This window comes from Chiloscyllium plagiosum, unplaced genomic scaffold (genome assembly GCF_037043375.1).
Source record: "Chiloscyllium plagiosum isolate Xiang-an unplaced genomic scaffold, Cpla_swu_hap1 HiC_scaffold_45, whole genome shotgun sequence".
Classification (NCBI taxonomy): Eukaryota; Metazoa; Chordata; class Chondrichthyes; order Orectolobiformes; family Hemiscylliidae; genus Chiloscyllium; species Chiloscyllium plagiosum.
Genome location: NW_028270183.1, coordinates 98,064,963 through 98,079,863, shown reverse-complemented (window position 1 = coordinate 98,079,863; position 14,901 = coordinate 98,064,963).

The following is a 14,901-nucleotide window of genomic DNA, read 5'->3' as shown; positions in this document are numbered from 1 at the left end:
CCGAAAGGTATCTGTTTTCCCTTCATTTCTAAAACCTTTGCGATTTGTCTTTCACTTAATAATAGGCTTTATGAAATTTCAACTCGCATGCTGTTTGCATTGAATGAGGAACCTGGAGCGGTTCCCTGTTACCAACCGTGTTAACATTGCAAAAACAATGTAGAAACCAGAAACGGTTTCCCAAATATAACACATTTAATGTTACCCAAGCACAGTCGCTCCTCAACAGGTCAATGATCACCAGATCACAACACGGTGTGTTTGCAACAGAACTCGCTCTGCAAACATTTTCAACAGAACCAAGAACATGATGTAACCTCACAAAACAAACCAAGATTGAAGTCTAACAAAGCTGCTCAGAATCCAGAAAACTAATGATTAAATTGAATAGAAATAACAAGTCATAACAGCAGCCTTGTTTGTGAGGGGACATAACACTTAAAGCTGTAACGTTTCTGGCAACAGTTCAATTTATTTCCAACCTGTATACCCTTCTTGATCGTGACAATCTTGTGCAGCGCACAATAGAGCGGTTGAAGGCATATATTGATTAATCACTTCATTTTCAAAACAAAATTACTGAATGGACAAATATTATCACATTATAATTATAAGTTAGCTTCAATTACATAATCTGATCAATTCTGCAGTTTCAGATTTTAGTCCCAAATTTTATTTTGAATGAGGCTACTCAAAACAACATTCAGTTAGTTTACAATGAGAACTGAGTTTTTTTTTTAAAAAGCCAATGCATTAAACCTTGTTTTTTTTTCATTTCTCACACTTCCGGGTTTCTGCCTTAAGTTGTTTTTCAAACCGTTCTGGATGTAATGTTTTCAATCAATCAGAGAAAAATGTGTCATATAAGTTTAACAAATGCAGAAATGATTCATGAAAAACAAAAGAACTTCACAAATATTGGTAATGAAAAGTAATCCAGAGAGTCAATCTCCTCACCAGAAAGAAAACACCGATTACAGAAAGCATGAAAACGCTGATCAATTTCACAAACTGAATAAGCATCCAATCAACTCAATTCAACAGAATCAAGGAAAATAAAATCAGAATCCAATCAACTCAAAACAACAGATTTGAATGAAACATAATCAGAATCCAAACAATTCAATTCAACAGAATCAAATAAAACAATTTCAAAAGCCAATCAACACAATTCAATAAAACCAAGTAAAAACAAAGTCAGAATCCAATCAACACAGTTCAAACCGAATCAACTAAAACAAAGCCAAAATCCAATCAACTCAAGTCTACAGAATCAAGTAAAACAAACTCAGAATCCAATCAACAGAATGCAATATAGCACCGCAAGAAAATTTTATGACAGTTTCTAACCTGCTTGTCATCAACAAAATTAACAAAATAAATGAGAAATATAATCAGGGTAAGAACATATATTCAAGAAGTGAATAATGATATTTTAGCATATTTTAATCATGTTTAGTAATATCTCGAACATCTTTGAATTCTTAGCGTTTGTTGTTGATAATAAAACTCACAGTCAGGATGTCACTGACATTAAACATTATTTATAGCTGACTGATTAATAGACATTAGGTGTTTCAAGTAACCCAGCCGCACAGAATGCCCATCTGATCAGAAAAAGAGATACACCGAGCAACTGACTCCATCATCACCATTGTAACTATTTGCTGAGCCTTAACTGAAGTCTGTAATCAGACTGAACAAAAATCAATCCGAACCAAACCAAACTCAGCACAAGAATCTGAGTTTCATTTAATTCAGAAATTAGTCACATGAATAGAAAGTTTTTAAAAAGTCACTAAGAAAGTTCAAGGGTCTTGCCTGAAGTCACTGTCACCATGGCCCCTTGGCCCCAGTAATCAAGATAGTCACAGTGTGACATCCTCTGGACTGGATCACATAATAACTAGCTCTGTATAAAACAAATCAAAAATCTACCATCAATTTAAATTTTCAGAACCACAGGCAAAATAAAGTCATGATAAATCTTCATCACATAATTGCGCTAGTGAATTCTGATCATTATTGATAAATTTTAATACTGTTTTATACTTCACAGAGTAACACATGAGCTGATTCTCAAAATCCCCAACTGGTGTATCAATAATTACCCAACCTCTTTTACAAATTAAATAGTGATACTGGCATTAAACCGCACAGAACTAATACTGACTGCAAGTTAAGACGGTTTGTAGAAGTAATCACTGACTAGTTTCAAACAATGGAGGCTGAATAGGTTTTTGTATTGATCATAATTGCAGTTTCACCCCAGCTCCATCACTGTGAGACACGTTGTGTCAAATACTATGACAGACTGTAAACTGTAAAATGCAGAGAATTTCTTCACTTCCTAGAAAGCAGTGATTCAGACTCCTCCAAAAATGATTTGGTGCATTATTCCAGCTTTTACGATTCATTGTATTTTGAAAGCTTGGAATACTTTTCCAGGTTTGATATGCATTTAACTTGACAATCAACACGAAGAAGGTAGAAAACAATTATACATTTGGACAAACTAGCACTACTGGATTGCGTTTAAATTGCATCTCACATTATTTCTCGCGCCTGCCATGGTTAGAATCACCAATTTGAGATAAACACTTGTCAGTGATTATTGTATGAGGATGTCGCTGTGCACAACACTGTGACCCACTGTAGTATCACAATGATGGAGACCAGTACACTCATTTTCTGTTCTTTACCCGAGGTCTCAATTTTCATTTGAAAGAGCCATTTAGTACTGATCATGTTTAGAATTAATGCCATAGTTGACATAACAATTAGCAGTGATTTCCTGAGCTGTCATATATGTTAAAACTAACATTTTGTCCGAGCATTTAATTGATGGAAGTGTTAGCAGTACATATGACATGCCCAAAACAGTGTCCCATTGTGTCACCAGTTTGCTAGTTTAATGGTACATTTCCTCTTTGATATTTTGTCAGAGGCAGCCTGAGGTCTGCTTCAGATCGCAGTTGGTATAATTGCATTTAAAACTCGTACTGACCGTCAGTTTATGATGGAATTGACAAAATGTACCTTCGAGTTGTTTTTGAACGGTTCCAGCCCTGGTTCCTCTCGCTGTGTTCTCTTGTACAGTAATAGATGGCGGTGTCTTCGATCTTCAGGTTCTCCATGTCCAACGCGAAAATGTTGTTTGAAGTGTCTTTGGACGCAGTAAATCGACCCTTAATTGCTGGTGCATAGTTACTGCTGGATGAACTGTAGTACCAAAGCAGCCACTCCAGACCCTGTCCGGGAACCTGTCGGACCCAGTGCATGGTGTAGGTGCTAAGATCGAACCCGCTGGTTTTACAGGTCAGTTTCAGGCTGCCTGCAGGACGGCCAGTCTCTGCCTCTGGCTGGGTCAAAACAACCTCCGACTGGACACCTTTAAAAAGAAAACAAATAAACCATGAGCATTAACGCTGATGAAGTGATGGCTGAGTCTTTTACATTCCTGCCGTAGACTAACATTGAGACAGTCACAAAGAGAGACTTGAACAACAAACACTCACATGATAATAAAGTCAGCAACAAACTGAGAAAAATTGTCGACACAATCATTCTGATAACTTGTGGGAAACGGTTGTGCTAAGATCTTTCTAAACAGAGCCGACCCAGGAGTGTTGAATTACGGTTCAGTGCCCAGGATTTATATGGCCATTGGAAGGGGCAGGCTTACAGCTTCCGCATGTTGGTTTCCTGCTGGAGGCTGAGACTGGATCCTGGTATCAGCTTGCACAGCCCGAACACATGGGATCATGTATTTACATGAGGTTCTGCTTAAACATGGACACATACACATCTTGGGATTTTCTTTTGCTGAATAGCTTCTTTTGGGTTAAATTTGAGTAGCTTCAGGTCTGTTTCACATGGTAGTTGCATGTATTTTGTTTAAACAAAAAACAAATTCAACTGGAAGTTAGCTCCCTTTATTTCTACATTCATTCACAAGCAGATAAAACTAAAATTAAAGTTCAAACATATTTCTAGCTAATAAAACAGTTGAGCTTTTCTTCCCTGGATACAGCAAGTCTCTGTCGCACTCAAAATAACATGTAATTCATACTAAACATTTCAAAAGTCAATTTAGGCAACTGAATACAGAGCATGTCCAAAGTGATTATATTAAGAATATTCAATTAGAAGTTAACTCCCTTTAATCCTACGTTCCAACACAAGCAGATAAAGCTAAAAAGAACTTCAATAATATTATTAGCCAACAAACTGAATGACTTTATTTTTGCTGTCACTCAAAGTCTCTCTCACATTACAAAATAACATACTATTTCTAATCTGCGTTTCTAAATTCAGTTTAGGCAACCTAATATGGAGCATGTCTAAAGTGACTATGTTCAGAATGTGAGTGTATGTCAATAAACAGTTTGGACCCGGAGATTAGAAGCACCTCCTTACATTGCAGAATATCTCTCCTTGCATCTTTTTTTTCAAATTGCTCCGACACTAAAATGCACAGTAAAGGAAAGCTGTGTGGCTGAGAAACAAAATGTGAGTCCGCAGTGATACATAACACCGAGGTAAACTTTTGAAAGAGCATCTAATGAACTAGAACAAGACAGTCCATAAGTTTTTTTTTTAAATCCTCAACGTCTAAACCAATGCATGTAACAGTCTGGGTTCATCAGGAATGTTTGGTTAAATTAGAGAGTATTACAGTAATAATTACCACGAATGTAGGTTATAAACAGTACATTTCTCTGACAGGGCAGTTAACTCATAAAAATCAGCAACAATTCCCTGTTACACTACACTAGTGTTAACCATGTATAAAGGGCCCACTCATTTTTAATGAGATACATGAATCAGAGAATGGTGTAACAAGTGATGTGAGTTTGAACCAGTTCAATTTTGTTAATTTACTTTGAGATGATAACAAATGTTACTGCAATGTGGGATTTTGGATCCATTAACTTCATATTCAGGAGCTTTAAAGATACTCAGTAAACAGGCTGAACTAACCAGAACGTCACTGCATTCAATGTCCTGTTTTCTGATAGTCATACAGTGAATGCTGTATTCAGGGACTTTCCTTTTTAAAGAATAAATGCCAAGGGAAATGTGTCCATTGTGAGTAAATGGGAAAATATAGCTTGTATGGTTGGACTTTAGTTGATTCATTTTCCCTTTAATCGGCCGGATACAATAGTTGGCAGCAATTAAGCTGACTGCAGAAAAGGTCCTTGAGTTCCCAGTTTCATTTACTGGAAGCAGGTGGAGTTTCTGCAGTCGATCAGAGATATTTTGTCCCACTGTTGACCAGTTGGTGGAAAGCAAACTGCAAACTATAACCACCACCTCCGCAGAATCAAATCAACTCAGCAACAATGCTGGAGAAAAGTTTATTTTCAGTTGTGTAACTTGGAGAACTAGTCACTCCTCTCATTGAAGGAAATATTCGCAGAATCTCAGATACAACCTTAACATCAACAGTTCATTCAAGGATCACTACAGCACTGTTTAATATTGAGAAAAATTGTCATAGAGTCATGGAGTGATACAGCATGGTTACAGACCCTTCGGTCCAACCAGTCCATGCCAGTCATAATCCCAAACTAAACTAATCCCACCTGTGTGTACTTGCCCCATATCCTTCCAAACATTTGATAGTCATTTACTTATCCAAATGTCTTCTATAGGTTGTAAGTATCCACCACCAGATCACCCCACACACAAACCATTCTCTGTGTAAAAGGTTGTCTCTGATATCTTTTTAAAAGTTTTTCTCCTCTCATTGTAAAAACATGTTCCCTGTTGTTGAAATCCCCCACCATAGCGAAAATACGCCACTGTCTTAGTCAAAAATTGAAAACAATCCCAGCTCCAAACATTTACAAAATATCACTATGGATCTTCCTCGAGTCCAAAAAAGATTGTCCCCTTTGATCAATGATTTGTAAATTTTACTCACGTATCTACTGTGATAGACGTTTTCAAATAACTTCTTAAGTGCAAATGGTTCACATCAATCGGATTAAAGTAACATTTTGTGCACTACCCCACACACAAAAATAACAAGTTAGTTAACATGATTTGCTCTGAGGAAGTCTACGATGGATTCTTTTATCAAACAAAATCATTTCCAATGTTGTGAGTGCTCATCTATCTTCTTTGCAATGGTCTGAATTTTAAGTTGTGTCTGACTGCAGATGAAACTGGCCGATCTGGGTAAAAGTACAGTTTGTGCCTTTCATATTGTTAATGTATATTGCTGACTTTAGTTGAATAAAGAGATGTTGTCCCAGGCATCGTCTGGCACCATTAATTAGACCATTAATTTCCACATCGCTAGCCGTAGGGTCAGGTGGAGTTTATTGATACGTGATATTTTTGAAACGAAAGCTTCGTACATTCCCAGTATGAATCATGTCAATTAGAGCCATTCACCTTTCCACTCATGGCTTTATAAAATTGTATGAGGTCACCCCCCCACCCCCCGAACTCTCACCGTCCAGTGAAACAAGTTACAGTCTATCTGGATTTCCAACATGATTCTGTTCCCTCACATTCTGCTGTGAAAGATCATCCTGCCACCCCAGATCCACAGACAGTGTCCCTTGATACCAGTTCAAAGAAATGAAAGGAACTTCTCCCACCATATTTTTCAATTTTCTTTGGCTTCAAACACCATAAAAAATAAATGTTCATGTCATTGCTGATTTATGGGAGAATTCCGTTTACACAATATCTGCTGAAATACCTGAAGTACCATCCTGAATCTGGTTCGCAGGTTCACCTGTTGCTCACAAATGCAACCAGACATCAGGGAACAGTGAACATCGCCCACACTCAACCCTCCACCCTTCCCCTCTGTACTTTGCACTTTGTGAAATCCGTGTTGTCAATAATCAGTTAAAAGAAAGTTTTTTTTTAAACTTTCTTAATTCATGTTGCTGATCTTGGCTGAATAAAGGTATGTTGCTGTCAGCATTTTGGGGGAACATGTCTGCATTTTTTTCATGTCAGTTTACAATGATATTAAGTCAAGAATAGTCAAAATGTCCTGAGAAACAACGTTTAGAAATGGGCCTATTAGCTCCTTAGGGCTGCACCAACTGTTTGAGTATTGATACATTCTGCCCCTACATTTTCCCCATAAGCCAGGATTTACAGCATTGGAGATCATATCTATGTTGATAATGGATTAGACCCTACACAATGTTCCCGAATGTTTATTTCAAGTGCTATCACTTATATCAGGGTTATGGACAACATGCTATAAATGGGGTGTTGGCTGGAAGGCTCTGTCTTCACGTGATACAGGTGCGATGGGCGAAGTGATCTCTCTCTGTCATGAAAACGTTCTACTACTCTAAATTCATCTTTCCTACTTTGTCTCGTTCAGAGGCTCTAATTCACATGATTCATACCGGAAATATTCCAAGCATTTGTTTCAATAAGATCAATAAACTCCACCTGATAGTCTGGCTAGTGATGTGGAAATTAATGGTCTTATTAATGGTGCCAGATGATGCCTGGGACAACATCACTTTATTCAACTAAAGTCAGCAATATACATGAACAATGTGAAAGGCACAAACTGTACTTTTACCCAGATCAGCCAGTTTCATCTGCAGTCAGACACAAAATTCAGACCATTGCACAGAAGATAGATGAGACCTCACAACATTGGAAATGATTTTGTTTGATAAAACAGTCCATCATAGACTTGCTGAGAGCAACTCGTGACAACAAACTTGCTTGATTTCTTTTTGTGTGGGCTAACACATGAAATGTCACTGTATTCCGACTGATGTGAACCATTTGCACTTCAAGTTATTTGAAAACGTCCTTCACAACAGATATGTGAGTAAATTTTAGAAATCATTGATCAAAGGGACAATTTTTGTTTTGGATTCAAGGAAGATCCATAGTGATATTTTGTAAATGTTTGGAGCTGTGATTGCTTTAAATTTTATTTAAGACATTGGCATACAGTGCACAACTTCACAATTTGCTGTAACATGAAACTCGCAATCACTGTGAACCTGGAAGGCGATGGTTCAGAATTTAACAAGGACCTCGCAAGGTTCGTGGAATGGACCAATGAATGATTCATGAAATTTAACAAAGGCATTTCTGAAATGATTAATTTAGCTAGGAAGAATGTAGAGACACAAATTTACATCTCTGTTTGCATTTCAATATACTATAAATTACTTTTCTATTACATCCTAAAATACTTGTGTCTTTCTTCATATTTAATACACCCTATCTTGTTCCGGGGTTAAGATAGTTTCTTTATTTATTTCAGTCAAGACTGTATGCTGTATTTTTGCCTCAGTATTGACTAAACTCGGTTTGGTGCCAGCTTATATCATTTGAGCTGCTTTTTCAGGAAGTGAATCTCTCCACCTGTTTTGTCAAAATAATCTGTTCATGCTTAGATCGAAATAAATCCTGTTAATATCATCCCAAATTCCAGCTCGGTTATTTTGTATTTATTCATTGGAATTGAACAGGAATATGATCGGCTGTTCTTGGTGGAGTGGGAGAGGGAGTTAAAGTGTTCAGCCACGGGGCTGTGAGGTTGGTTGGCACGGGTTTCCCAGAGATGTTCTCTGAAATGATCTGCAAGTTAGTGTCCTATCTCCCTGATGTACAGGAGACCACATCAGGTGGAACAGACACAGTGGATGACATTTATGGAAGTATAGATAAGTTTCTGTGGGATGTGGAAGGATCATTTGGGGCCTTATCGGAGGTGAGGGGAGAGGTGTGGGTGCAAGTTTTGCACTTCCTGTGGTGGCAAGGGAAGGTGACAGGGGTGGGGAGTGGGCTGGTGGAGGGGCATGGAACTGACGAGGGAGTGGCAGAGGGAATGGTGTCTCTGGAATGCAGATAGGGGTAGGGAGGGAACAATACCTGAGTGATGGGGTCTGTTTACAGGTGGTGGAGGCAGGGCAGGATGATATGATGTATGCAAGGTTGGTGCGTTGGAAGTTGAGGACCAGGAGGGCTCCCTGTTGCGATTGGAGGAATGGGGTTCAAGGGCATCGTTGACCATGTGGGAGGAGAAAATTCAGTCTTTGAAAAAGGAGGTTATCTGGTATGTTTTATGGTGGAAGTGGTCCTCCTGGGAGCAGGTGCAGTGGAGGCAGAGGAATTGACAATAAGGGATGGCATTTTTACAGGAGGTCGGGTGGGACGAGTGTAGTCCAGGTAGCTGTGGTAGTCAGAGGGCTTGTAGTAAATGTTTAGTCGGTCACTGGAGATAGAGATAGAGAGGTCTAGGAAAGGGAGGGAGGTGTCCGAGATGGTCCCTGTGAAGTTTAGGTCAGGGTGGAAGGTCTTATTAAAGTTGATGAACTGTTCAACCTCCTAGTGGTAGCATGAGGTGGCGTTGATACAGTCATCAATGTAGCGGTGGTAAAGGTGGGCACTGATACCAGTGCAGCTGTGGAAGATTGACTGTTCCACATATCTGACGAAGAGGCAGGCATAGCTGGGGTCCATACAGGTGTCCATGGCTACCCCTTTGGTTTGGAGGAAGTGGGAGGATTGAAAGGAAATGTAGTTGAGGTTGAGCATGTACTGCTTGGGTTGGCGTGACAGGAAGAAACGGAGGGCTTCGAGTCCTACATCATGGCGTTTGGATGTGTACAGGGCCTGGACATTCTGTTCTCTCTGGGGCTTATCAATAGCTTGCAGTTATTATGGAACTGCAAGTGCAATGGCTGGGAACTCGGAGAAACCAATGTTTCAGTCTTCTGCTTGAAGCACGTTTTGACCAGAACATTTAAATACCACAAAGCTCACTGTAGGAAATGCCAGGGCTGCAACTTTTAATAATATTTGAAACATTGTTAAAAATAGGGGTTAAAAATCAGGAAAATAATTAACCGTTAGAACAAGCTCTTTCAAAGTGAGAGGATTTGCAAAATTTGAAACCATACGGTGCTGTGGTTTATTTGAATTCAATGTCGGTCACAGTTCGATACAGACAAGGTGATCTCTCCATATATTGATTCTGTTAATCTGACACACCAACATACCTGTCTGTACAAAACTATTATTTGTTTAGTTGATCAAAATTTAGGAAACAGATCAGACAGAATGTATTCGGCTGGGAAGGTGATGGATACAGAAGACAGAATCAAAAACTGGGAACATTAAATCTGAAGAGAGAGTAACAAGTAGTACAAGATCAAAGACATGACAAGGTGCATGTCGATATGTCCCAGACCTTAGTGAATCGAATGAGCTTGTTAGATGGTCGAGAGACTCGTCCAATGATGTCCTGGAATCAGACCGCGAAACAGAGATCAAAAGGTCGATTTGCAAATGTCACTTCAATGTGATCGCTTCATACTCTGTGTCCTGATATAGGCCACATTGGCAGATGTTTCCGCCAGATTGCATCCCCTGGGTTTATTTTCTGATCAGAAGTGAGATGTGTGGCTTGCTGCTGGCACATAGAAACAGGAAGTTGTGTGCCAGCTGAGAATGATACATCAGGCGCTACTTTCCGTATTATCAGCACAAAGTCTTCCTGCCTCTGAGGGGGAACACACACTGACAGTGTCAAGAACAAATGGACAGCTTGTTGTTGGTCTCAACATTGTATTCAATTCCATTCCTATTTCCCAGAATGAAACAGAAGAGACACAAGATTATTTCAGCTAGAGTAAATTATCTGTCAGAGAGATAAGAAGAGTTGTCATCGGGTGAAAGGAGCTAAATGACAATGTGTAGTTTCACTCATAAACCTATGTTTAAAAGTAGAAAACTTGGGGGAAGTTAATAAGTAAATCTAAGAAACAGCATTCATTAAAAGTTGGAATTGTAAGGTTTAAGCAATAAAATTCAGCATGGCTTTGGTGGAAGTGATATCATATCGGAAGTCGTTGATTCTGTTTTCCGGAGAGGAAATGAGATGTGACATGGGGTGTAAAAAGTGGATGTAATGCTTCTTGACTTCAATCAGGTTTTTGACCAGATCTTGCATCTTTAATATGGTAAGGATTCATGGGAGCTGGTGCAGTTTGGCAAATGCATCGAAGGTTTATTTGTTGGCAGAAGGTAATGGTCGAAGGTAGTCATTGTGAAGACATCTTGTGTCCAGTGGCTTACTACATGGCTTGGGGCTGGATCCTTTGCTGTTTGCAGCGTATATGAACGATCTAGTCAAGAATGTAGCAATTTTGATCAGTAAGTTCAAAGATGAGGTGAAAAACGTTTGGTTTTGCAATTAGTGAGGAGAAAAGCCAGTGTGACATCGATGACCTTGTCTGTCGGAGAGAAGAATTGAAAACAGAACATTATATCCTAAAGTCTGTGAAGTAAAGTTTTCGAGACTAACAATTTAAGCGAATATACGATGCATTGTTGGCATCTATACAATAAAATGGATAAGCAATCTTCTGTTGTGAATATCCACATCATGGAGTGGGGGTTGGAGTTATAGTCTGGAGATATTGTGACTAGACCATTCATTCAGGAAACAGGGGTCTGAGCCCACAGTGCTGCCATATCAAGTCGTGAATTAAATTTGATAATTAAACAACTTATTGAAGGAATAAGCTCCAAAGATTTTCCCTTGCTCTGCTTTGGAAAGCACACAACATCAGCACAAAAGTTAAAGCTGAAGCATTCACAGCAATCTTCAGCCAGAAGTGCCAATTGTCTGATCCATCTCGGCATCTTCCATAGATCACCAATATCATAGATACCTGTCAGCAGGGAATTCAGTTCATTGTCCATGTTTAAATCAAGTCTGTAATTCAGACATGAGCTGAGTAGGCCTTGCGTAACCCACAGTTACGCAGGTTATTGCTGAGTTAGTGCTGCTTGATAGCACCTTCCTACATCTAACTCATGATTGAGCATGGACTGATGGGGCAGTAATTCGCCAGGGTGGTTTGACCTATTTTCTGTGCACAGGACGTGCCTGGCCTATTTTCCACATTGTCAATGCCAGTGTTTTAGCTGTACCGGAATTGCTTGGCTAGCACAAGTCATCAGGTATTATTGCCAGAATTTTGTCAGGCTCCATAGCATTTGCAGTAACCCCTGCCCCCCCCTGCCCAATAGTGTCTTGATTTCACATGGAGAGAAGCGAATGAGGGGAGAGTGACAGCCCTTGACATTAAGGTCACATTCGACAGAGTGTGATATTATGGAGTCATAGCAAAACTAGATTCAATGGGCATTAGGCGACAAACTCCCCGCTGCCTGCAGTCATACCTCACACATTGCAAGATGGCTCTGCTTGTTAGAGGGCAGTCGTCTCAGTCAAAGCAAATCTCTGTTGGAGTTCCGAAAGAAAGTGTTCTTGGCCCAATCATATTCAGCTGCTTCAGCAATGACCTTCCCTCCATCAGAAGGTCAGAAGTGAAATCTGCATTAATCTCGCACTTTTTTGCGACTCCTCAGTCCACATTCAAACGCAACAAAATCTGGACAATATCCAGACTTGAGCTGACGAGTGGCACATAGCATTCACACCACAAAACTGCAAGACAATGACCATTGACAATAAGAGACAACCTAACCAAAACCCCTTGACATTCAATAGTGTTACCATCACTGAATCCCTCACCATCAACACTCTGGGTTTTATTGTTCATTAGAAATTGAGCTGGAAACTCCACATAAATACAATGGTTGTACGAGCAGGCCAAAGGCGAGGAATACTGCAGCGAGTAACTCACCCTCCTGACTCGCAAAGCCAATTGACTGTCTAAGAGACAGAGGTCAGGAGGCTAATAGCACAGCTCGCCCCTTGACTGGATAGGAACAGCTTCAACTGCACTCAAGAAGCTAGGCATTGTCCAGGACAAAGCATCCCACTTGATCAGTAGCACATCCACAAGCGTCGATTGCCTCCAAATCTGATGCTTAGTACCTGCCATATGCACTATCTAAAATACTATACTGCAGTAACTTAGCCACTTCCTTAGACAGTACCTTCCCACTGCAACTTGCATCTTGAAGGACAGGAGCAGCAGATACATGGGAACAGCACCACTGTAAGCTCCTCTCTAAAACACTCGGCATCCTGACATGGACATATTCACCGATCCTTTACTCCAATTGGGTCAAAATCTGGAATTCCCTTCCTCAGGCCAAATTGGAACATGTTATTTCAGAAAGGCAGCTTACTGCCATCTGCTGAAGGACAACTACGGACAACTAAAAGCAACCACCATGTTCCATGAGTCAATAAAAAAATCGTTGAAGCTAACATGACAGTTTGATAAAGTGGTTGAGGAGGCATTATGAGGATGAAAGAAGCAATTAAAAGGTTTGGAGTAAAGTTCCAGAATCAGTCCCTATCATGGTAGCTTCAATTAATAAAAGCGTATGAAATGAAAATGCTGGAATAATGAACGATAATGGCAGACCTATCAAAGGTTTGAAGCATGTTACATGGTTCAGTATTGTCCTTCAGAGGAGGTCGTCTGACCTTCCGACCTGGCCTGCCCTACCCGTTCAACAATAAGGTGATGGTCCTTTCCTGCGCCGAACCTGACTAAGAAACCCATCAGGAGAAAGTGAGGACTGCAGGTGCTAGAGATCAGAGTTGAAAGTGTAGTGCCCGAAAAGCACAGCAGGTCAGGCAGCATCCGAGGAGCAGGAAAATCAACGTTCCAGGCATAACCCCTTCATCATGTATCCTAATGAAGGCCTCATGCCCGAAACGTCGATTCTCCTGCTCCTCGGACGCTGCCTGACCTGCTGTGCTTTTCCAGCACTACATTCTCGACTGAGAAGCCATTTGGTTGTAATAAAGCTTCTTAAGAAAGATCAACCGTAATTAGCCGAGCAAGATGGCAGGCCTTCAAAAAGGTAGCTGATGACCACCTTCTTGGGATATGTGACTAACGTTTTCATTAGTCAGTGAAGATTTCAAAAAATGCAAATTACAGTGAGTTAGGCTCTTCAGACAGAGTGCGGTACACAGTTTAGATTGATGACTGGATGCAAAGTCTCCTGTGATGTTGCTGTGAACAGCAGGAGAGTTCTTGCCAGTATTGCACTCCAATATTTGTTCATGATGTAAAGTGTCAGATTTATTGCATTTCTGGTTGTGACCGCTTTCTGTGCATTCCCAATATTAGGATCACAGCGGTGATATCATGACAACAGTATTCCCAAACTCCAGTTTGATGTTGAATGGACGGGGCTTGGAATACCATCGTTTGCCCAGAGTGAAATTTGAATTCAAGGAAAGTCTGGAATCGTAAAGAAAGCCAAATGGTGACCATGTTACCCGAGTCAATGGGAAAATACAAAGAGAGCTGGTTCACGAATGACAAGGCATCTGTCACCTTTCCATGGTCTGGCCGACATCAGATTCCAGACCCATTGGGAAGTAATTGACTGTGTTCTGAGTGGCTTTAGCAAGCTATTCAATGGGCAATTGGGGATAGGGACTCATTGCTGACTCTAACCAGAAAGTAATACATGTAATAAAACCTCACAACAACGATATCAATTAAATGTAATTGTTGCGGCAGTTCCTGATGTCATTTCAAGTATTTCACGTGAATATTCTAAAACGCACTTTGAGTGATGTTGCACCATCTAAACGGACTACAATATGAATTAGTGGGACATTCAGAGTAGATCCAGTTCAACATTGAAGTTTAATTGCAGAATTTTCAGCACTGAATTTTTAACCTAAATAAAAGTTTAAAATTGTGTTTATTGTCCAGAAATAAATAAAATCTGTTGCAATTCGTCTTCATAAATTTGTATTCACTTATGAAAAAAGTCAACATTCTTAAAATAAACTTGTTTCGATTTGAATCTTACCAACAAATCACTTATTTCATCTGGCTTTGCTGTTACCATCACTTCCTTGAAACCAATTAAGCATTTATGCAAATAAACACAGAAATAGAATTCTCAGAATAAATTACAGAACAGCAAAAC